The following is a 25,747-nucleotide window of genomic DNA, read 5'->3' as shown; positions in this document are numbered from 1 at the left end:
CCTTCCTCCAGTCCAAAAAGCAATCGTTTACCACTACTCTCTGTTTCACCGAGGCAGTCAGGGCCCGCTGGAAGAAGCACTTCAAAGATCTCTTTAACTGAGACTCTGCCTTCGACACAAGTGTCCTCGACTCCATCCCGCAGCATGCTACCCGCCACCATTTCAGCAAAACCCCAGCTCTGCATGTGATAGAAGAGGCCATCCGTTAGCTCAAGAACAAGGCATCAGGAGCAGATAGAATTCCCACTGAGGCTCTAAAGTATGGCGGAGGAGCACTATTGGAACGAAAGCATGGCCTCATCCCTCTCATCTGGAAGGAGGAAAGCATGCTGGGAGATCTGAGATGCCATAATCATGACCAAAAAAGGGGACGTCCGACTGCGGCAACTACAGAGGATTCTCCCTGCTGTCAGCCACTAGGAAAGTCATCGCATCGCAAGAATCCTCCTTGACCGTCTTCTCCCAATGGCTGAAAAGCTCCTCCCAGAGTCACAATGCAGATGTCATCCATTAAGGGGTACAACGGACATGATCTTCACCGTACGACAACTCCAAGAGAAATGCAGGGAACAGCACCAACCCTTGTACATGGCCTTCTTTGACCTCACAAAGGCTTTTGACACTGTCAACCATGAGGGATTATGGTGCGACCTCCTCCGTTTCAGCTGCCCCCAAAAGTTTGTCACCATCCTCCGCCTGCTCCACGACGACATGCAAGCTGTGATCCTGACCAACGGATCCACCACAGACCCAATCCACATCCGTACAAGGGTCCAGCAGGGCTGCATCATCGCACTAATGCTCTTCTCAATCTTTCTCGCTGCAATGCTCCATTCTCACTCTTAACAAGCTCCCTGCTGGAGTGGAACTAAACTATAGAACCAATGGGAACCTGTTCAACCTTTGTCGCCTCCAGGCTGGATCCAAGGCTGTCCTAACCTGTCATTGAACTACAGTACGCAGGTGACACTTGCGTCTGCGCACAGAGGCCGAACTCCAAGCCATCGTCAACATCTTCACCAAGGTGTATGAAAGTATGGGCCTTACACTAAACATCCGTAAGACAAAGGTCCTCCACCAACCTAACCCCGCCACACAGCACTGCCCTCCCGATCATCAAAATCCACGGTGCAGCCTTGGACAACGTGGACCATTTTCCATACCTCAGGAGCCTACTATCAGCAAGGGCAGACATTGATGATGAGGTCCAACACCGCCTCCAGTGTGCAAGCGCAGTCTTCGCTCGCCTGAGGAAGAGAGTGTTTGAAGACCAGGACCTCAAATCTAGCACCAAGCTTATGGTCTACAGGGCAGTTGTGATATCCGCCCTCCTATATGGCTCAGAGACGTGGAGTATACTCAGTAGACACCTCAAAGCACTGGAGAAGTACCACCAGCGCTGCCTCTGCAAGATCCTGCAAATCTACTGGGAGGATAGACGCACCAACGTCAGTGTTCTCGCTCAGGCCAACATCCCCAGCATCGAAACACTGACCACACTCAACCAGCTCTGTTGGGCAGGCCACATTGTCCGCATGCCCGACACAAGTCTCCCAAAGCAAGCGCTCTATTCGGAACTCCTACACGGCAAACGAGCCCCTGGTGGACAGAGAAAACATTTCAAGGACACCCTCAAAGCCTCCTTGATAAAGTGCAAAATCCCCACCGGCACCTGGGAATCCCTGGCCCAAGACCACCCGAAGTGGAGGAAGAGCATCCGGGAGAGCGCTGAGCACCTCGTCTCGTTGCCGAGAGCATGCAGAAAACAAGCGCAGACAGCGGAAGGAGCGTGCGGCAAACCAGACTCCCCACCCACCCTTTCCTTCAACCAATGTCTGCCCCACCTGTGACAGAGAATGCAATTCCCGCATTAGACTGTGCAGTCACCTGAGAACTCACTTTTAGAGTGGAAGCAAGTCTTCTTCGATTTCGAGAGACTGCCTATGATCATGATCATGTTTCCTGTCACTTAGCCAATTTCGTATCCATGCTGCCACTGGCCCTTTTAGTCCATGGGCTTCAACTTTGTTGGCAAGCCTATTATGTGGCATTTTGTCGAATACCTTTTGGAAATCCATGTACACTACGTCAACTGCATTGCCCTCATCAACCCTCTCTATTACCGCATCAAAAAACTCGATCAAGTTGGTTAAGCACAATTTGCCTTTAACAAATCCATGCTGGCTTTCCTTAATTAATCCATACTTGTGCAAGTGACTGTTAATTTTGTCCCTGATTGTTGTTTCTAAAAGTTTCCCCACTACTGATGTTAAACTGACTGGCATATAATTGCTGGGTTTATCTTTACACCTTTTTTTCGACAAAGGTGTAAAGGTGGATTGGAAGATTATGGCCAGTACCTCCGCGATTTCTTCCTTCACTTCTCTCAGCATCCTAGGATGCATCCCATCGGTCCTGGTAACTTATCTATTTTAAGTACAGTTAGTCTTTCTACTACCTCATCTTTATCAATTCCTCACCCATCCAGTATCTCCTCTATCTCCTCCTTTACTATATCTGTTATGTATGTAACTATGTAATACTTGCCACCAGAGGGCTCGACTGTTGGAGTCATAATGGTCACCTGCACACATGTGCAGGGCCAGTATAAAAGGTTGGCTGCCATGTTGTTTAGGCATTCTGGAGTTGTAATAAAGAAGACTAAGGTCACACTAAGTTTAGCTCACAGTACTCAGCCTCGTGAAGTTCTTGTATACTTAACAATTGGCGACGAGTGACAGAATACGAATCTTCACGCAACCATGGCTGCCATTAGAATATTAGAGAGATTTATAGAGGGTGAAGATTGGGAAGCCTTCATCGAGCGTCTCGACCAGTACTTCATGGCCAATGAGCTGGAAGGAGACACTAACGCGGCCAAGCGTAGGGCGGTTCTCCTCTGTCTGTGGGCCTAAAATATACCGCCTCATCAAGAATCTGCTCGCACCGACAAAACTAACGGAGAAGGAATATACAGAGTTGTGCACGCTGGTTCGGGACCGTCTCAAGCCGAAGGAGAGTATCCTCATGGCCAGATATCATTTTTACACACACCATCGCTCCGGGGGCCAGGACGGCAGATTATGTCACTGAGCTGAGACCACCTCATGGGACCTTGCAATTTTGCATTGGGGCAAATCCTGCAGGACTTTTTCGAAAGCTGCTGGCTGCCAAAACCCTAGACCTGAGCGGGGCCATCGCGATCGCCCAGGCATGCACGGCCACAGACGATAACACCAAACAGATATCTTCTCAACATCGAAGCTCACCGACAAGTATTGTGCATAAAATGACGTTGCTAGAGGGCAGAACTGCAAGATCTGTGATGACTCAGAGTCCGCCATCGGGAGTGAATGTGAATCCATTAGCACCGTGTTGGCGCTGCGGGGGTAATCATCGGGCCCATCAATGTCGATTCAAGCACTACGTGTGCAAAGGCTGTGCAACAATAAGGTACCTCCAGCGAATGTGCAAACATGCTACGACACACCACGTGGCAGAGGATGACCGATCCGGCACGGATCACGCAGCACAGGCAACTCAACCCGAGGAAGAAGTGAATGGGGTACATATCTTCACCACCAAGAGCCCTCCTATAATGCTGAGTCAAATTAAATGGAATTCCAATATCCATGGAGTTAGACATGGGTGTGAGTCAGTCAATAATAAGCCAGAAGGCTTTCGAGAAACTGTGGGGCAATAAGGCACAAAGGCCCAAACTGAGCCCGATTAATGCAAAGCTGCATACCTACACCAAAGAGCTCATATCAGTCATTGGAAGTGCGGCAGTGAAGGTATCGTATGATGGAGCTGTGCATGGCCTATCATTGTGAATTGTTCCAGGTAATGACCCCACGCTGTTCGGCAGAAACTGGCAAGAAAAGATTAGAGGGAATTGGAACGACATCAAAGCACTATCTTCAGTGGATGACGCCTCGTGTGCTCAAGTACTGAGCAAGTTTCCCTCGCTATTTGAACCAGGCATCGGCAACTTCACAGGCGCCAAGGTACAGATCCATCTCGGTCCCAATGCACAAGGCTCGGGCGGTTCCGTACACGATGAGGGAGAAAGTAGAGATCAAACTGGACAGACACCAATGCGAAAGAATCATATCGCCAGTCAAGTTCAACGAGTGGGCCAGTCCAATTGTTCCGGTGTTGAAAAGCGAATGCACGGTCAGAATCTGTGGAGATGACAAGGTAACGATTAACCGAGTCTCACTACAGGACCAGTCCCTGCTGTCCAAGGCGGATGACCTGTTCGCGGGGGGAAGTCGTTCACCAAATTGGACCTAACCTCCACCTACATGACACAGGAGCTGGCTGAATCTTCAAAAAGACTGACGTGCATCAACACACACAAAGGGCTGTTTATATACCACAGGTGCTCTTTCGGGAGTCGCTCGGCTGCAGCCATTTTCCAGAGAAACATGGAGAGTTTGCTGAAATCTGTTCCGCGCACCGTTGTGTTTCAAGACGACATCCTGATCACCGGTGGTGACACCATCAAACACCTACACAACCTGGAAGAGGTTCTAAGTTGCCTAGACAGAATGGGACTCAGGCTGAAGCACTCCGTGTTTTTTCCTGGTGCCAGAAGTCAAATTTTTAGGGAGAAAGATTGCAGCAGACGACATCAGGCCCACGGACTCAAAAACAGAGGCCATCAAGAATGCACCCAGACCACAGAATGTGACGGAGCTGCATTCGTTCCTGGGACGCCTCAACTATTTCGGTAACTTTCTACCCGGGTTGAGCACGTTGTTAGAGCCTTTGCACATGTTGCTCCGTAAGGATGACAACTGGGTTTGGGGAAAATCCCAAGACACAGCCTTTGAGAAGACCAGGAACCTGCTATGTTCAAATAAGTTATGACCCATGTAAATGTTTAGTTCTAGCTTGTGATGCCTCATTGTACGGGGTCGGCTGTGTGTTACAGCAAGCCAATGTATCGGGCAACCTCCAACCGGTTGCATATGCATCTAGAAGTCTGTCTAAGGCTGAGAGGGTCTATAGTGGGGTCGAGAAAGAGGCGTTAGCATGTGTATATGGGGTTAAGAAAATGCACCAATACCTATTTGGACTTCGGTTTGAGCTTGAAACTGACCACAAGCCACTCATTTCGCTGTTTTCAGAGAGCAAAGGTATAAACACCAATGCTTTGTCCCGCATCCAAAGCTGGGCACTAACATTATCCGCCTATGACTATGCTATCCGTCACAGACCAGGCACTGAAACCTGTGCCGATGCTCTCAGCCGGCTACCATTACCCACCACTGGGGTTGAAATGGCACAGCCTGCAGACTTGCTACTGGTCATGGATGCTTTTGAGAGCGAGGGTCATCCGTCATGGCTCGCTAGATCAGGACCTGGACCAGCCAGGATCCTGTGCTATCATTAGTAAAGAGCTGCGTCCTAAATGGGAACTGGTCGGCAGTTCCCAGGGAAATACAAGATGAAATTAAGCCATTTCACCGATGCAAAGATGTAATATCCATCCAGTCAGATTGTCTCTTATGGGGTAATCGCGTGGTTTTGCCAAAAAAAGGCAGGGAAACGTTTATACGTGACCTACACAGTACCCACCCAGGCATTGTCATGATGGGCAATTGCCAGATCGCATGTTTGGTGGCCCAGCATTGACTCGGATTTGGAGTCATGCGTGCATCAGTGCAACACTTGCTTGCAACTGAACAATACACCAAGGGAGGCTCCACTGAGTCTGTGGTCATGGCCCTCCAAACCGTGGTCCAGGATCCATGTAGATTTTGCTGGCCCTTTCTGGGAAAGATGTTTTTAGTAGCAGTGGACGCTTACTCCAAATGGATTGAATGCGTAATCATGTCATCCAGCACGTCCACAGCCACCATTGAAAGCCTCTGGGCCATGTTCGCCACCCATGGCTTGCCTGACGTCCTTGTCAGCGACAATGGACCGTGTTTCACCAGCTCAGAATTCAACGAGTTTATGATCTGCAAAGGCATCAAGCATGTCAGGTCTGCTCCGTTTAAGCCCGCGTCTAACGGTCATGCGGAGCGGGCAGTCCAAACAATCAAACAGAGCATGAAACGCGTAACGGACGGCTCCCTGTAGGCCCGCTTGTCTCGCATTCTGCTCAATTACCGGACGCAATCCCACTCACTTACCGGGGTTCTAGCAGAATTGTTAATAAGAGAGCCCTCAAAACCAGGCTCTCCCTAGTCCACCCGGATCTTAATGATCACATGGAAATCCGGCGACACTGGCAGAACATGTACCACGATCGCGCGGCTGTTTCACGTGACATTGATGTTAATGACCCTGTGTTTGTCCTGAATTACGGTCATGGTCCCAAGTGTGTTGCTAGGACTGTTTTGGCCAAGGAAGGGAATAGGGTGTTTATAATCAAACTGTTAAGTGGCCAAACGTGCAGAAAGCATTTAGACCAGACCAAATTGCGATTTACTGACAACCAGGAATGACTTGAAGGGGACATCACCATCAACGATACACCAACACACACCCAACCAGCAATCGACCTCGCTGTCAATCACGATTATAAACCCACTGTTCCTGACAGTCTGGTCAGACCAGCTGCGGTGCAGTGCAGCAATGGTCCGACCAATTCACACACGTCAGGGTTTGAACTTAGACGATCAACCAGGGAGCGAAGGGCTCCAGATCACCTCAACTTGTAAATAACTTATACCAAATACTTTGGGGGGGGGGGGTGGGGGGGGCGAAGTGATGTTCTGTATGTAACTATGTAATACTTGCCACCAGAGGGCATGACTGTTGGAGTCCTAATGGTCACCTGCACACACGTGCAGGACCAGTATAAAAGGTTGGCTGTCATGTTGTTTAGGCACTCTGGAGTTGTAATAAAGAAGACTAAGGTCACACTAAGTTTAGCTCACAGTACTCAGCCTCATGGAGTTCTTGTATACTTAACAATATCTATGGCAGCATCTTCTTCCTTGGTGAAGACAAATGGAAAGTACCTCAGCCATGCCCTCTGCCTCCAAGTGTAGCTCTCCTTTTTGGTCACTAATTGACTCCACCCCTCCTCTTACTACATGTTTACTATTTATATGTCAAAATATGGTAACAGTAATGTACTTCAAAAAGTAATTAATTGGATCTGAAACATGTGATGAGATGTGATAAAGCACTATATAAATTCAAGTTTTTTTTTTTATAATCTTAATTTTTGCTTTAGGCTTATTAATGTTGTAACTATGTCTTTCAGTGCAGTAATCACAGTTCAACTCATTATCTTTTTCCATCTATATTTTAAAAACCTAGATTGTGTCTCCTTTTAATTTTCTTTCTCTAATGAAAATAACTTCAGATTCATGAGTTGCTGTTGATAATTTAAAGCCCTAAATCCAGGACTAATTATTATCGTGACTTTTCGCTGAACTTTGTCAAACAGGTCACTGTCATTCTAAAAGGTAGTGTGCCGAAATGTGGCCTCTAATTTTTTGTTTTGTGCACAGTCCCTTTAACTGGCCTAATTCAAATTTTCGCACTTGCGCATTTCCTTCCATGTAAAAGCCGCTCAGTGGCGTGTCCGGGTCCTTCAGACTGCTGCATGACCGCGCCACAGCAAAGCTTAATAGAAATGTTGCCTATGAGCTGTGCAAGGTTAGAGTACTCAAATGTCTTTTGGGATGTATCCTTGAGCTCCTCTTATTTCTCATCTATATGCTGTTCCTCAGCAACATCATTTGAGACATGACATCAGGTTCAACATGTAAGCTAAAGACACCCAGCTCTACCTATCCACAACCTCTCTCGACAGCCTCCACCGCCTCTGATTTGTCACGCTGCTTGTCCAACATCCAGTACTGCACAAGTAGAAATTTTGTGCAATTAAATACTGGGAAGACCGAAGCCATTGTCTTCGGTCCCCGCCACAAACTCCATTCCCTAGCCACCGACTCCATTTCTCTCCCTGGCTATTGTCTCAGGCTGAACTAGACCATTCCTAACCTTGGCGTCATATTTGACCCTGAGCTAAGTTTCTGACCCCATATCATCTGCATCATGAAGACCGCCTACTTCCACTTCCGTAATATCACCCTTCTCTGCCCTGCCTCAGTTCATTTGCTATTGAAACCCTCATCCATGTCTTTGTTATCTCTAGACTCAACTATTCCACTGCTCTCTTGGCTGGCCTCCCAACTTGTACGCTCCATAAAGTGGAGCTCATCCAAAACTCCACTGGCCATATCCTAACTCGCATCAAGTCTTTGTTTACAAATCTCTCCATGGCCTCACCCCTCCCTATCTCTGTCACCTCTTCTAGCCCTACAACCCTCAGAGACCTCCACACTCCTCCAATTCCAGCTTCTTGCACTTCCCCGATTTTCATTGTTCCACCATTGGCAGCCGTGCCTTCAATTGCCTCGGCTCTAAGCTCTGGAATTCCCTCCCTCAACCACTTCTCCTTGCCACCTCTCTACTTGTTGTGCTTATTGAAATGTACTATTCTATGATGTATCTTAGCTATATCCTGTAGCTTATGGTTCTTTTTCAACTTCTGGATTCAGCTCACAAGATAGGTATACCCACACTGTCGGCTCACTTGTGCATGTCTCACTAATAGAAAAGTGACAGAACAGAGTAGTTTTACAACACAAATTCTCATCTGAACACCAATGTTAGCGATAAAAACTACCAAGTTAAAATAAATCTAAAAACTTGAACCAACAACTTGCATTTATATCGTGACTTTAACGCAGAAAAACCAGTCCTAAGGCACCTCACAAGGGAAATAGGAAAAAATAAACATAAAGCCCAAAAACAAGATACTTGGTCAAAGAGGTGTATTTTTAGGAAGGGCTTAAGGATGAGCGGGAAGTAGAGGACTGAATTTTACCAACTTCAGCAGGTCCAGGGCGTGCGACCTCTGTGATGATCCAGGCCTCTGACATGATTTTACTTTGATGGGGCTTGTTAAACCTCTGTGGTTCCTGGCCAAATAAAAGGAAGCAAGTCTGATGACATCTCTGATGACTCATCATCAGCTGGTTTCCTAAAACCATGCCCACATACATTTTGTGAATTGTGCTGTCGGTGTTCTACAACATTGAGGTGCTGCAAACGCTAACAAGCGCTGCACAAAGGTGCACGGCTATACCCAACTCTCTCATGACTCCCTCCAGATACTTATGGAGCGAGTCACAGCACGCAGGGAGATTCTCTTCCCTTCCAATGGGTAGAAGAGACCTCCCCAAGACACCAACGCAGCCTGGTTGCACGTTGTACAGGAGGGCACAAGTAGGGATGTCGTCAGGAGGACCTGGCTGCAGTGGCGCAAACCTTTCAACGATCTCAGTGGATCATGAAACGTTACTGCAAAGCCACACACAACCTCATCCTGCTGTGCCACTCATCACATCCCCATCACTCTGCCTTCCCTACCCTACTCCTGCACATCCTTACTCACAACAACTTACCTTGCACTCCCACCCATCCCTCTCTCTCTATCACCATTATCACATCCCATCTCACTAGCCACCCCTCACACTCACCCTCATCCTTGTCCAATCATACCAACTAACAACACACATGGTTAATTACTTGGGTGTTATCGCCAATGCTGATGTAAAGTTTCTGCTAATGTGTTGTCAAACGTTGAAATCTTTATTTTTAACACTCTGCATTCTTGAACAGATCTGTGTGCACCTTTGGAAGTGGCTTAGTGAGTTGCAGTGAATGGTGAGACATAACGGTACCCCCCAATGGTGATGAGAGAGAAAGGAATGGCTTGGGCATTGTCGGGATGCTTTATGGTGTTGGTGTGGGGTGGTGTCAACCTGGTGCATCATGTGGCGGCCAGGGTGCACAGCGTCAAGTGAAGTAAAAGTGGCCATGGTGAGGCCATTCCTGGCCTCCCGGGCAGCAATGTGGTCGGGTGCTGATGCCGTGTCCTGTGCAGCATCAGGTGATTACGGAGAAGGTTGGTGTTGTTGGGTCTAGTGATGTTGGTGTTGGGGCTGATCGTGGTGGGATTCTGAGGAGCAAGTTGAGATTTCTTCAAGGGTACCGATGCTGATGGAATAGATAGCAGCTGAAGTTGAGATGACAGAAGCGATATGTCAATGGTAATTTAGGTTGCTCCAATGAGGTGACACTGGAGAGAGAGTTCGCTGCAAACACTTCAAACCTCCATAAAGCTGAAAAGTGTGTTCCAAATCCTAAAGGCTCCACTTTGTTTGGAAATTGAACAGCTGTAAAATGGTAGCTTGTAGACCACTACTGCAGCTGTCAACCAGTGTAATCAATACAGAGTGGTTAAGAACCCGACACACTTACCTGACATGATACCTGAGGGACGTGAACCTCATAAAAAAACTTGGAAAAATCCTATGCGCCTGGTAAAATGCTGCTTAAATATCTTTATACAGCTCCTTAACTAGCCCAATTGCCTAACATATTGCTTAGTTCCAGATCTTCAATCTGCAGGCAGAGCCGGCACTTTTGGAAATTCACATGGAGGAAAGTCCGAAGCAGACTTCTGCCCCACTGTCAATCATAGCCATTTTGACAGCAGGCCCGCCTCCAAATTTGCACTCGCAGTAAATCCACAGTATTAAATTGGAAGTCAGATTTTGATCTTGTTAGCATTGGTGGTTATTGTCATTAACTTGTAGTTATAGATTTGTAAAGAAAGAGAAAATTATAGCAACTTTTATTTAGTCTTTAGCGAACTGTTTTGACTGTTGATTATATGGAACAACTAAAGAATGCCTTCTCACCAGTGGTTTTTCAGGATGAAAATAATTAGCCTATAAATTTTCTTGTGGCTACATTTCATGTTTTGGCCTGGACATTGCATAAATAGAAAATGTTTATAAAGATTTTACAGCCATGCATCAAAGGATAAATAAGTTAAATAGAATGTGTCTATTGATTTATACTTATGTGTACTGAAAATATATTCCTTCACAATGTTTCACTGAATTATTTTAAGAAATTGAAGTATCGTTGAAAAAAATCAGTTAAAAAGAAACTGGCCATCTGACAGATCTCTTTACACAGCAAAAAATTTACATTTTAGGTGCTGACTGTTTATTTACATTTTAGGAAGGGAGAGAACATTTCCCTGATTTGGTCTGTAATGGTGGGGTGTGATGCTTATTACTTAAAGCTGATGCATTTGTTACAGATCATTTTATTCTAGGTGGAATAAAAACATGTGATTCTGGCATTACCATTTGATGTACCGTAAACAATAGGATAATGGAATAAATACTGTTTTATCCAGCACTCTGGATGCAGAATTATTTGGTGAAAAAAAGATTGCATTTAAGCCAAGCAGATGTTATCAACCGTGTGGTATTCCAGTTGTCCCTAACAGCAGCCCTGCCCAAGCACAGTTACCTAAGGCTGAATGGGAGTTGATAGAGAAAGGCATACAGCTTGGTTTTGAATACTTTATAACAGCGTTTTACCAATTATTCATATGTAGGGGTTGGGCAGATGACATAGCATAAGGCCTATACAACAAATCAACAACAACATCTTACATTTATATAGCGCCTTTAAGGTAATAAAACATCCCAAGACGCTTCACAGGAGTGTTGTTAACTAAAATTTGACACCGAGCCAAATAAGGAGCTATTAGGACAGATTATCAAAAGCTTGGTCAAAAAAGTAGGTTATAAGGAGCATCTTAAAGGAGCAGAGGTTTAGGGAGGGAATTCCACAGCTTAGAGCCTAGACAGTTGAAAGCACGGCTGCCAATGGTGGAGCGATTAAAATAGGGGGTGCTCAAGAGGCCAGAATTGGAGGCACAAACATTTTTATTATTGTGTAACTGTCCAGGAATGTTTTCAATTGTAATTAACAGGCCATACTGCTTTCTTTTCAAACAGAGAATATAGTACAAGGCACGTGGTAAAAAGCACTTCAATTTGGTATAATCATGGGAAATCAGAAATGGTGCAAATTGTTTACCATATGTAACTGTTAGTATATATAAATACATGGGTGCACTAGTGCCAATCTCTGAATAACAATGAAGACTTTTACTATCGAACAGCAAGTAAATTCAGACAACGTTATTGGATGCTTGATTACTGATTAATCATTTTACACTTTTATCCAAGCTGCACATTACCAAATATATTCTTTTATGTCATTAATAAATGCTTTTCTTCCTTCTTCATGGTGCAGTTATGAGCTACAGCTTGTATTTGGAAAAGAACACTGGGCTAGGTAGAAAGATCTTTTGCAATAATTGTCTGGATATAAGAACAGATAACAATAGGCCTGCATTTCAGGACTTACATCGTAGAAAAAGCAACAGTCCCAATATATTCAGCAGTAGTAACAGCATAATTTTTAAAGTACCTTTCTTTCAATCTTTTCGACTTAATAAATTCAACTTTTCCATGTTCCATTGCTAAAATATAGAATTTGATCATTTCAAGTGCATATCATTATCATGGGAAATAAGTATTACTCAATCAGCAAAACAATGTGTATTCATTCATGGCAATAAATGAAGTACTAAGATAAAGCATAATTATTTATGAGAGCTCTTACCTACAACTCAATGACCAAAGCTTTTAGCAATGAATATACGGGAGCTCTTGCCTATAACTCAATGACCAAAGCTTTTTGTAATTATTATATATTTAAGACTAATCCATACAGTGAGATAAAGACTACTTTTTACACTACTGTGACAAATTAGATACTTAGTAATTATTCTATGCAACTCAATATGTCCATTTAATTAGGTGATCAGGTACGCAAGTCCAGTATGGAACTGTTCAAAGCTGACAGTTATGTCTGCTTGACCGTTTTAGGCTTGGATAATTCTAAAATAATAATTCTTTGACATTGTTTCGTTATCGCAACAATCAATTTATCGAAGAAAATAAAGACAATAATCATTTGAGTCTATACAAAATGGACCTTGTCAAAGGAAAATAAAAATGCATACAACAAGTAATCATCCAGTTTTTGTGCACCTTAATGATTGGAATGCCTTTTTACATCTCTAGAAAGTTTCTAAGAAAAATAACTTTTGGTCCCTTTTGTTCACTTTAAAGGTCAAATTTGCACATAAGACCACAAGGTTGGTTGAATATGAAAGAGGAAAACTATCAAACTTCAACCAGCATTTCATTATAGATTTTCTAATAGGTTTAGATAACCCAACAAATGGCCTACTCCTGCTCTTATTTCTTACGTTCTTATGTAAGAACACAACTTGCTCCCAGGGGGTTCTAGTTGCAAATTTTAAATAGAGCAGTGAATCTCCAGCATTTAATTCAAACTGGACATTCATTATTGTACTAAATAACAACACTTGTCATGCCATGCTCTTTGTTCGTTTGCAGAAGAAGATATCTATCAATAATGCGGAGCAAAGGCAGACGGGGGACGGCATTGCTCAGCTGCAGCCTTTGATTAACATCGAGGAGCGTGTAGTCGCGCTGGTTGGTCGTGAAAGCCGCTCGGTCACCACCCATGGTCTGGCTGAACCCAGCCATGCATCTCGTGAGTAATTTGTAATTTGTAATTTGTCGCACTGCATTAAAAACAGTATCAATAACTTAAGTATGTAACCGATCTAATGTCCTTTAATTAAAATGCAAAATATGATGTACTAATGATGTTATGTCAGTTAATGCATGCATAAGAATCAAGGCATATGAAGCAGGGATTGCAGCAGTTACAGCTTTCTGGGGTAGTGAAAAGTATTGATATGTAACGGCTCTTGGTAATGTTCATCGTTATGTCCTATTGAGCTATGTAAAAATGTCATCATGTTTTTTTTTTAAGGGCAACCTGATACACTGATAGAGGTGCAGACGACACCAGCAAGGTCACCTTCAAAATCGGTGGAGCAGGAGGCACCTGATTATGAGATGGAGTATGAGGAGCAAGAGCTGGAGCTGGAGCTGGAGGATGACGAGGAGCAGGAGCTCCAGCACAAGGAGGATTCTGATATGGGGGCAGGGCAGGGGAAGAACCTGCGGCCATCTCTATTGAGAGCGATGAGGCACCGGGACCAAGCGGTGTGCAGCTGTTGACACCAAGGTGCAAAATATTGCACACGACGACCCCACGGAGGTCGGGTCAGCGAGGTCAGCGGAGGGGAGGGTGGTACCGGGGCTAGATCGCCAGGCTAATTGCCCTCCCTAGGTCCACACCAGCATCTTCTTCCACCTCTTCCTCCTCACTGGCTGGCTCTTCCGTCTCCCCTCCTTCTGGAGGTGGACCTGCAGCCCGATCTGGCATTACTTGTCCTCTCCATATAGCTAGGTTATGCAGCATATAACCTTCATGTAATTGTAACCTTCATAACAACACTGCATACTGTATACACCTAAGAAATGCACACCTTGACCACAGGGGGTGAACTTGTGGGAGACACTCCTCACCTGGTCATCCAGGTATATAAAGGGAGGTCCCACGCAGGATCATCACTTCGTGGTCCTGTGAATAAAGGTTCAGGTCACAGAGTGACCTTGTCTGCAGAATGTGCCTCGAGTGAATTTATAGTAGTGTGTAAGGACATTACATTTGGCGATGAGAAACGGGAATCAACGACTCACGAGAATGGCCACCGGTAGCACAGAGGAACGGTACTGTGTTGGTGAGGACTGGGACGATTTTGTTGAGAGGCTCCAGCAGAGCTTTGTCACAAAGGACTGGCTGGGAGATGCAGTGGCTGACAAGCGAAGGGCGCATCTACTGACCAGCCGTGGACCTAAGACGTACACGCTGATGAAAGACCTGCTCGCACCCGAGAAGCCGGCGGACAAAATCTTTGAAGAGCTCAGCAAACTGATTGGTGAGCACCTCAAACCGGCGAGCAGTATACACATGGCCCGACACCGATTCTATTAACACCGACGTCGGGAAGGACAGAGCATACCGGACTTCGTTGCGGACCTTCGGCGGTTGGCCAGCCTCTGTAAGTTCACAGACGCCTGCAGGGGGGAGATGTTAAGGGATTTCTTTATTGAGAGCATTGGTCATGCCACGATTTTCAGAAAGCTAATTGAGACCAAGGACTTGACCTTGGATGCGGTGGCGTTGATGGCTCAGACCTTCATGGCGGGGGAGGAGGAAACCAAGATAATATACGCACGCAACTCTGCTTCCAACGTGGCGATGGATCAGGGAGTTAACATTGTAAACATGACTCAGAACCCCGCAGGCAGGCAAGGGCAATTCAACACCACCCAGGCAGCAACAGACTCTAGAGTGGGTCCTCAACAGAGACAATGGCAGGTTGAACGGACATTTACGCCATCACGATGGACAATGCATCCCGGGATGGGGCCATTGACACCCATTAACAGAGAGCTCAAGAGTAATCAAAGAGACAATCAGAGAGGAATGCTTGGTAACAGCCCTTTTGTTCACAACGATCTCAGCTCATGCTGGAAAAACCTGTTGGTTTCAACAATTTACCTGTAGAAATTGTAACTTCAGTGGATATTTAGCCAGAATGTGCAGGAAGCCCGCAGCGAGGCTAATTTACGAGGCAGATGAACCAGAAGAGGGGTCTGCAAGGCAGGTTGATGCTTGGGACAAAGCAATAGACGCTGAAGTTCAGCGGATTCATGTGGCAAACATCCACAGCTCATATACCAAAACGCCACCTATGATGATGAAAGTCCTATTAAACGGTATCCCGATACGCATGGAGCTGGACACAGGGGCTAGCCAGTCACTTATGAATGTCCAACAATTTGAGAAACTATGGCCACTCAGAGCTAGCAGACCCAAACTAGAACGCATTGACACACAACTACGGACATACACCAAAGAGATCATCCCAGTGCTAGGCAGTACAATGTTGGTGGTCACACATAATGGATCAGAGAATCGGCTGTCACTCTGGATTGTCCCGGGAAATGGTTCTGCGCTTTTGGGGAGGAGCTGGCTAGCTGAGATGAACTGGAAATAGGGGGATGTGCACACCATTTCATCTGTGGAGCGTAGTTCATGCTCACAGGTCCTACAGAAATTTGAGTCACTATTTCAACCTGGTGTCGGGACTTTCAAAGGTACCAAAGTAGTGATACGCATCACCCTGGATGCCAGACCAGTGCATCATAAAGCCAGGACTGTGCCGTATGCAATGCAGGAGAAAACTGAGAGTGAGTTGGGCAGGTTGCTAAGAGAGGGCATAATTTTGCTCGTTGAATTCAGCGACTGGGCAAGCCCCATTGTCCCTGTCCTAAAAATGGATGGCTCGGTCAGGATCTGTGGCGACTACAAGGCCACTATCAACCGAGTGTCACGACAAGACCAATACCCGCTTCCGAGAGCGGAGGATCTTTTTGCCACGCTGGCAGGCGGCAAGCTGTTCACCAAGTTGGACCTCAATTCAGCCTACGTGACCCAGGAACTGGCCGAAGAATCCAAGCTACTGACCATTATCACCACGCACAAGGGGCGGTTTGTCTACAACAGGTGTCCGTTTGGCATTTGATCAGCAGCCGCTATCTTTCAAAGGAACATGGAAAGCCTGCTCAAATCGATCCCTGGAACAATCGTATTTCAGGACGACATCTTTATCACGGGTCGAGACACTGAGGAACACCTCCACAAGCTGGTGGAGGTGCTACGCCAACTGGACCGGGTAGGCCTGCGACTAAAGAAGTCCAAGTGTGTGTTTTTGGCCCCAGAGGTCGAGTTTTTGGGCAGGAGGCTTGCCGCAGACGGGATCCGGCCTATCGAATCCAAAACGGAGGCGATTCGTTGTGCGCCCAGGCCCGGCAACACATCGGAGTTGCGTTCATTTCTGGGACTCTTGAACTATTTCGGGAACTTTCTGCTGAACTTAAGCACATTGTTGGAGCCGCTACACGTGCTCCTGCGTAAAGGTTGTGATTGGTTTTGGGAGGACTGTCAGGAACGGGCTTTCAATCGGGCGCGGAACCTGCTTTGTTCTAATAAGCTGTAAGAAATTGGTTTTGACATGTGATGCATCATCCTATGGGGTTGGGTGCGTGTTGCAGCAGAGCAATGATGAGGGCCAACTCCAACCTGTGGCTTATGCCTCCAGGTCGTTCTCCCAAGCAGAACGGGGATATGGGATGGTTGAAAAGGAAGCACTCGCATGTGTCTACGGGGTGAAAAAGATGCACCAGTACCTTTTTGGCAGAAGGTTCGAGTTAGAAACGGACCACAAGCCGTTAACATCCCTGTTGTCAGACAGCAAAGCTGTCAATGCCAATGCGTCAGCTTGCATACAGCGATGGGCTCTCACGCTGGCTGCTTATGACTACACCATATGGCACCGGCCAGGCACCGAAAATTGCGCTAACGTGCTCTGCAGGCTTCCACTGGCCACCACTGAGGGGGCAACGGAGCAAAGCGCTGAGATGGTCATGGCCGTTGAAGCCTTTGACAGTGCAGGCTCCCCCATCATAGCCCGCCAGATCAAAATCTGGACCAACAGAGATCCCCTCCTATCCTTGATTAAGAAATGTCCTGACTGGGGATTGGGTGCCCGCACACGGAGCATGCCCCGAGGAGGTCAGACCGTTTCACAGACGGTTGGATGAGCTCTCCATCCAAGCCAACTGCCTACTATGGGGCAGCAAGATAGTCATGCCCCAGAAGGGAAGGGAAGCATTCATCAGGGAACTCCCAGCGAGCACCCAGGCATCGTGCTAATGAAGGCCATTGCCCGGTCACATGTATGGTGGCCGGAAATTGACTCAGACCTGGAACACTGTACTAGCAGGTGCACAACGTGTGCCCAGCTGAGCAATGTCCCCAGGGAGGCCTCACTCAGCCCGTGGCCCTGGCCCACCAGGCCATGATCACGTATTCACGTAGACTGTGCAGGCCCCTTCATGGGAAAAATGTTCCTCATTGTTGTTGATGTGTACTCGAAATCGATCGAGTGCATCATTTTGAATTCGTGCACGACATCCACCACTGTGGAGAGTCTGCGTGCGGTCTTTGCGACCCACGGCTTGCCGGACATCCTGGTTAGCAACAACGGCCCGTGTTTCACTAGCTATGAATTCCAGGAGTTCATGTCGGGTAATGGCATCAAACATGTCAGGACAGCACCGTTCAAGCTGGCTTCCAATGGCCAAGCGGAACGTGCGGTCCAAATCATAAATCAGGGTATGCTCCGGATTCAAGGACCCTCCCTTCAATGCCGCTTATCGCGCCTCCTGCTGGCCTATAGGTCCCGACCGCATTTGCTCACGGGAATCCCGCCCATGGAACTACTCATGAAACGTACACTTAAAACTTGGTTCTCCCTCATTCATCCTGTCCTGTCAGACATTGTTGAGTGCAAGCGCCAGTCCCAAAATGAGTGCCATGACCGTAACTCAAAGGGGAGATGTATAGAAATCGATGACCCTATATTTGTTCTTAATCACGCTTTGGGGCCCAAGTGGCTTGAGGGTACGTAATTGGCAAAGAGGGGAATAGGGTCACAGTGGTCAGACTTAACAATGGACAGATATGCCGCAAGCATCTGGACCAAGTAAAAAAAAGGTTCAGCATGGACACTGAGGAACCTGAGGAAGACCATGAGATGTTGCCCACACCACTGCCAGTGAACGAGCAACAAGAACATTCAGCAGCATGCACAGTCCCTGCGGCCAGCCCGGACAAGCCGGAATCACCACAGGTGACAGAGCCGCATGCCAAGGCTCAACAACTAAAGCCCCAACTGCGGCGCTCCACGAGAGAACGTCGACTGCCTGAAAGACTTAATCTTTGACCCCATAAGATGTTGGGGGGTGGGGGTGGTGGTGATGTCATGTATGTAACCTTCATGTAACTGTAACTTTCATAACAACACTGCATACTGTATACACCTAAGAAATGCACACCTTGACCACAGGGGTGAACTTCTTGGAGACATTCCTCACCTGGTCATCCAGGTACATAAAGGGAGGTCCCATGCAGGGTCATCAATTCTTGGTCCTGTGAATAAAAGCTCAGGTCACAGAGTGACCTTGTCTGCAGAATGTGCCTCGTGTGAATTTACAGTAGTGTGTAAGGACATTACACAACACACCACAATAAACTCAGCGACCTCGTCAGGGTGGTACTGTAGGCTGCCACCAGAATGGTCCAGGCATCTGAAACGCTGCTTTAGGACTCCAATTGTCTTTTCGACAATGTTGCATGTCGCTATGTGGTTTTCATTGTAACGCTTCTCTGCTTCACTGACAGGATTATGCAGAGGGGTCATCAGCCAACTGGCAAGGCCATATCCCTTATCCCCCAGCATCCAACCGTGATCGTCAGGCTGATTGACAATCAGGTCAGGGATAGCACTTGCACGTAGAATGTGCGCATCATGGATGCTGCCAGGAAATGTAACATTTACTGTCATGATTATTTGCTTGTGGTCGACAACAAGCTGCACATTTAGGGAGTGGAACCCCTTTCTGTTACGAAACACCTCGCGTTCTTTAAGGGGGCTTTCAGGGCAATGTGCGTGCAGTCTATTGCTCCCTGCACCTTGGGGAAGTCTGCTATTCTCGAGAAACCCAAAGCCCTCCCGGTCTGTGCCTCCCTGGTCATAGGGAAGCTTATAAAGTACATCCTGTGAGCGTAAAGGGCTTCAGTCACCTGTTGAATGCAGCAGTGTGTGGCGTGCTGAGAGATATGACAGATGTCGCCAGCTGAAGCCTGAAAAGATCCAGAAGCGTAGAAGGCTTGGGCAGCAGTAACCTTAACCTCAACGGACAGTGCAGTTCTGATGGTGCTGGAAGGTTAAGGATCCCCCTTGATGAGTGGCAGATCTCATCGATGACCTCTTTCCGGAAGCGTAGCCTCCTTAGACACGCGTTTTCTGTCAAGTTGAGGTAAGATTGTGTTTCTTTGTACCTTCGTTGGCTGTACGCTCGCCTCCTCTGTCTCTGTATTTCTCTGCCACCTCTTCGATTGATCCTTTCAGAAACCAGCTTGTGAGCAATTACAAGTAATGGTGCAGAAAGCATAGGCCCCATCATGATCAATAATTATTTTCAATCTATAAACTACTCTATAATGTATTCCATAAAAAATGCCTAATCCACTGAAATACTATTAAGAATATTTAAAAATCTGAGCAGATCTATCTATGCAGGACCCATAAATCACTCACAAACATCTAACATGTCTTTTTGGCTGTCTCCCCACTTTCTCTGACCTTCAAAATGGCGCCCGTTGCCCATTCCCTTCTGTAAGGCCTGGGAAAAGGAATTATTTCTCAGCGATGTTTTCGGCCTTACATCAGCCCGGCCTTGTGCCGGTGATGTGCCAAAAAGTTGGGGTGGGCCTTGTGTGGGCGATCAGTTCGGCGAAGTGAGCTGAAACTTGGGGGCCTATTTTTCCGGCGATATTTCTGGCCTAGTTTCCACTTTTTAGATTGGCTATATTTGGGCGATGTGAAGTGGAAAGAGAAGCCCAAAGGATCTTAGCTCCGAAAATCAAGAAATAAAATCAGCTTGGGTGGAGCTAAGAAACAGCAAGGGGCAGAAAACATAGGTGAGAATTGTTTATAGGCCCCCAAACAGTAGCTGTATTGTAGGGCAGAGTATAAATCAGGAAATTAAAAATTCATGTATTAAGCATAATACAGTAATCATGGGGGACTTTAATCTACATATAGATTAGGCAAACCAAATTAGCAATAATAGTGTAGAGGACAAATTCATGGAATGTATACAAGATAGCTTTTTAGATCAGTATGTTGAGGAACCAACTAGGGAACCGGTTATTTTAGATCTAGTATTGTGCAATGAGAAAAGGTTGATTAATAAGCTTGTAGTAAAGGGGCTTTTAGGGAAGAGTGACCATAATATGATATATTGAATTTAAAAATTATTTAGCTGAATCCGAAACAAGGGTCTTAAATCTGAAGATAGGTGTGAGAGGTGAGTTGGCCAAGGTAGATTGAGAAACTACATTAAAAGGTATGATGGTAGACAAACAATGGATAGCAGTTAAATCATTAATACATAATTTACAATAAATCTACATTCATTTAAGGCACAAAAACCCCACAGGAAAAGTGGTCCAACCGTGGCTATCAAGAGAAGTTAAAAACAGTATTAGATCAAAGCAAGAGGCCTATATAATGTTGCCAAAAAGAGTAGTAAGCCTGAGGATTGGGAGAATTTTAGAATTCAGCAAAGGAGGACCAAGAAATTGATGAAGAAAGGGAAAATAGAATATGAGTGTAAACTAGAGAGAGACATAAAAACAGACTGTAAAAACTTCGACAGATATGTAAAAAGGAAAAGATTAGCGAAAGTAAATATGGGTTCCTTACAGGCTGAGATATGGGAAATTATAGTGGGGAATAAGGAAATGTCAGTGAAATTAACTAAATACTTTCTGTCCGTCTTAACGGAAGAAGACACAAAAAACTTGCCGGAAATAGTGGATAACCGAGAATGAGGAACTGAAAGAAATTAGTATTAGTAAAAAAATGGTAAGGGAGAAATTACTGGGACTGAAAGCTGATAAATCCCCTGGACCTGATGACCTACATCCGATGGTTTTGAAAGAGGTGGCGATATAAATAGTGGATGCATTGATTGTCATATTCCAAAATTCCATAGATTCTATAATAATTCACGGGATTGGAAGGTAGCAAATGTAAGCCCGCTATTTAAGAAAGGAGAGAGAGAAAACGGGGATCCACAGATCAGTTGGCCTGACATCAGTAGTAGGGAAAATGCTAGAAATCTATTATTAAGGATGTGGTAACAGGGAACTTAGAGAAGAATAATAAGATTGGGCAGAGTCAACACAGATTTATAAAAGGGAAATCATGTTTGACAAATCTGTTAGAGCTTTTTGAAATTGTAACTAGCAGATCAGATAATGGGGAACAAGTGGATGTGGTGTATTTGGATTTTCAGAAGGCATTCGATAAGGTGCTATACACGGTTATTAAACAAAATTAGGGCTCAGGGGATTGGGAATACTATACTTGCATGGATTGAGGATTGGCTAATGGACAGAAAACAGAGAATAGGAATAAACGGGTCATTTTCGGATTGCTGGGCTGTAACAAGTGGAGTACTGCAAGGGTCAGTGTTTGGGCCTCAGCTATTCACAATATATGTCAATTATTTGGATGAGGGGACCAAACGTAATAGATCCAAGTTTGTTGATGATACAAAGCTAGGTGGGAATGTAAGTTGTGAGGAGAATGCAAAGAGGCTTCAAGGGGAAATACACAGGCTAAGTGAGTGGGTAAGAACATGGCAAACATCATATAATGTGAGAAATGTAGTTTTCCAATTTGGTAAATAAAAAAAAAAGAGTATTTTTTTTAATGGTGAGAGATTGGGAAATATTGGTGTTCAGAGGGACCTGGGTGTCCTTGTACATGAATCACTGAAAGTTAATATGTAGGTACAGCAAGCAATTAAGAAAGCAAGTGGTATGTTGGCCTTTATCACAAGAGGATCTGAGTACAAGAATAAAGACGTCTTACTGCAATCATATAGGACCCGAGTGAGACCACACCTGGAGTATTGTCTACAGTTTTAGGGCTTTATTTTTGCCACCATTGGGTGCCGTTTTTATGGCGTCGGCTGTTTTTTTTTTTGAGTAATCTTGATTTTGCAACTTTCCTCAAAGTTTGTATGCCAGCGGCGAATGTCAGCGGCGGATTTATTGTACACCAGATCTGGTTGAAAACTGATTTCCGTTTACGACCGTTTAACTGATTTTCGCCAACACCAATTTTTTTCAAGGCAGCGCACAGTTGTCTTAAGTACTGATGAGAAAAACCCTATGTTAAGGAAATCGGCGCTGAGTATATTTCTGAGTTTTTGGAGCAAGGGAAGACGACAATCTAAAACACAAATTCATGCTGATTTTTGCAGAGAGAACTCAGAAAATAACTCGGAAAGTTAATTTTTCCGCAGAATGTTTTTGAGAATGGGCAAATTGCGACTCCACCCACCACAGAATCTTTGCTCACGGGGCTCCAGGCATGAGTCGGAGGAGTGCCGGCCGGCCGGCGGCAGGATCGCTCCCTCGGCTGGACACAAGCACAGGAGATCGCCACTTGGATTCCACACGCCCCCCCCCCCGCCATCCCAGGCTCAGCTTGGAAAGAAGCCTGGGGGAGCAGGTGGAATCCAAGTGCCGAGCTCCTGTATTTCTATCCGGCCAATGGAGCGATCCTGCCGGCATGCACTCCGAACTGTGCATCAGAGACGGCACAGCAGCAAACATATGCATTTCGGCAAAAGCTATAATTAAAGTGCTATAAATCACTGTGCTTCGCGTCTCCATAGAGACAGAGCTTAGTGTTGCACATACGCAGACCAGGGTATGGTCCGTTCTACTAGGGCGTCACCCACCAAAGGTGTGAGTGCTTCAGTAAGTACTGGCTCACAATAACAATTAAAAAAATTAATGATAAGAATTATGGTGCAACTATTACCATCGCTTCTCGGCCTTTTGGCTAAGAACATGTGTAACTGACCTGACAGGGGAGTAACCATGACCCCAAAGTGGTTCTCCCTGGATCAGGAAGGTGGTTCTCCTATGCTTTTTGGAAATAGGAGGTGGGTGGGGTGGATTGACCCATCCACCTCCACGGAGGTGGGTGGGGGGCCTGACCCATCCACCTCCATGGCACGAACCTGGTATTGCAGTACTTCCAGGAATGGTGCAGTGGCTCTAGGCCTTTTGGCTAAGAGCATTGGTGCAGAGTGATCCTTGATGTGTGCAAGGTGACCTCTGGCGTTTGTGATTTGACAAAGAATTGGAAAGATTGGCAATGAAAAATTAAAAAAAAAAAAAATATTACTATGCCTCATGTAATAAGGTCGATTTGCATGCATGCTATGCGGAGGCGACGGATAATACGACACCATCATCGCAGAAACCAGATCGCTCAGGCATTAATGGGGAGAAGGCCATACCCTGATCGAATCTACAGGGACAGGCACTCATACCTACACCCGAGTGAGGCGGACTACATTCACAGGCTGCAATTTAGAAAAGAGGTCATCATTGAGATCTGCCAGCTAATCAGGGCAGACATACAGCCAAGAAGTGGCAGGAGGACTGCCCTACCTGTGGAAGTGAAGGTCCCTGCAGCACTTGCCTTCTATGCTTCTGGCTTATTTCAAGCAGCAACTGGGGACATATGCTGCATCTCGCAGCATACCACACATTGTTGCATTCGACACTGTATACCAAAAAGGACCAGTTCATCAATTTCCCTATAACCACGCAGGCAATGTGAGACAGGGCTGTGGGGTTCTCCAGTATTGCTGGCTTCCCAAAGGTAGAGAGTGCGCAATTGTATGCACATCACCTTGAGAGCACCTTTGGAGGTTTATCGCAACAGGAAAGGGTTCCACTCCCTAAATGTCCAGCTCGTCTGCAACGATATGCATCGGATCATGTCAGTGGATGCCAAATACCCATGTGAGCGCGTTATATCTACCATGTTTTAGGAGCTGCCAGAAGGGCACAGCTGGTTGCTCGGGGACAAAGGGTACAGGCTCGCCACCTGGCTTATGAACCCCCTACACAATCCGCGCACTGAGCCAGAGCGTCGGTACAACATGTCGCACATAACGACATGGAGCATCATAGAGCAGTCAATTGGTATACTGAAGCAGCGTTTCCGATGCCTGGACCACTCTGGGGGCTACCTGCAATACTCCCCTCACCACATCGGTCAGTTCACTGTCATGTGCTGCATGCTGCACAACTTGGCCATCATGAGGGGACAGGTACTGGGCACTGAAGATCCTCCTGAAGGGAGAAAGCGGGGGTGGGGGGGGGGGGGCGGGGGGGAGGAGGAGGAGTAGGAAGCTGACAACGATGAGGAGGAGGAGCAGCAGGAGGAGGAGAACCAGCAGCAGGAGGAGGACGAACCCATGCCACCACCTGAACCCACAGGACGACGGCAGAAGAGGTGGCCTCGTGCACCTATAGCCATAGCTGGAGACTTGTGTCAGCGGCTAATCCGTGATCACTTTGCTGCCTGAAGGCTAAACGGCTCAACAGTGTTGACTCTTTGCATCTGTTAGTCTGAAAAAAATAATGTACATAATAATATACGTAATGTTGTGTTGGTTTATGTTGCTTTAATTCAAAAAATAATGTGCAGGATTTTGGATAAATTTAAAAAATAATTAGGTTTATTTAACATTTGCACAGTTGTATTTAATTTAAATAAAACATTTTGTATCAAACTTTAAATTTTTCAATAAAGAAAACAACAAATAGCGGCAACAAACAAACAAACTCTTGCTGCAACCATCTCCCCTCCCCTTTATCAAAGACCTTAGCGCTGTGTGCCTCTTTTGCCCCTATTGTTGCCTCTAGCCCTATCTGTGCCCGCTGTTGCAGACTTCTGCTTCCTCCCCCCGACCCCAGGGTTTTTCCTGTTTTCTGTGCGAAGGTGCATTTGTTGTTGGTGGGGTTGGACAGGGACAGACCTAGCAGACAGCATTGTGGACTCTTCTTCAGCCTGTGGATCAACCTGCAGCACACTACCTGAGGTTGGTCTCGGGATTGGAAAGTGAGTGTCAGCAGTTGACGCTGCAATTGCTGTTGGGCAATGACAGCCTGGGTGTGTCCACTTATTACAGCAGCTATCTCCGACATTCCCTCCCTAATCTCCGACATCCCCTCCCTCATCTGTCGCAACAGTGCTCCCATTCCTCTAGACAGTGTTGCTACTTCTATTGACAGTCCCGCTAATTCTACCCTCATCCCACCCATGGTGTCCAGGAGTGATCTCGTTAGCTCATTGCTCTCCCCACTCATT

At 46.1% G+C, this 25,747-nt stretch overlaps 1 protein-coding gene and 1 pseudogene across 4 annotated transcripts in view; one reads left to right on the top strand and one right to left on the bottom strand.

The window, feature by feature from the left end:
• The window catches only part of agbl4 (AGBL carboxypeptidase 4), a 1,656,729-nt gene that overhangs the window by 728,141 nt on the left and 902,841 nt on the right, over nucleotides 1–25,747 (bottom strand). The gene's annotated exons all lie outside the window — the stretch shown is intronic.
• On the top strand, nucleotides 23,400–23,637 carry LOC139269927 (U2 spliceosomal RNA; annotated as a pseudogene).

This window comes from Pristiophorus japonicus, chromosome 8 (genome assembly GCF_044704955.1).
Source record: "Pristiophorus japonicus isolate sPriJap1 chromosome 8, sPriJap1.hap1, whole genome shotgun sequence".
NCBI lineage: Eukaryota > Metazoa > Chordata > Chondrichthyes > Pristiophoridae > Pristiophorus > Pristiophorus japonicus.
This window is presented reverse-complemented; position numbering and strand designations above follow the sequence as displayed.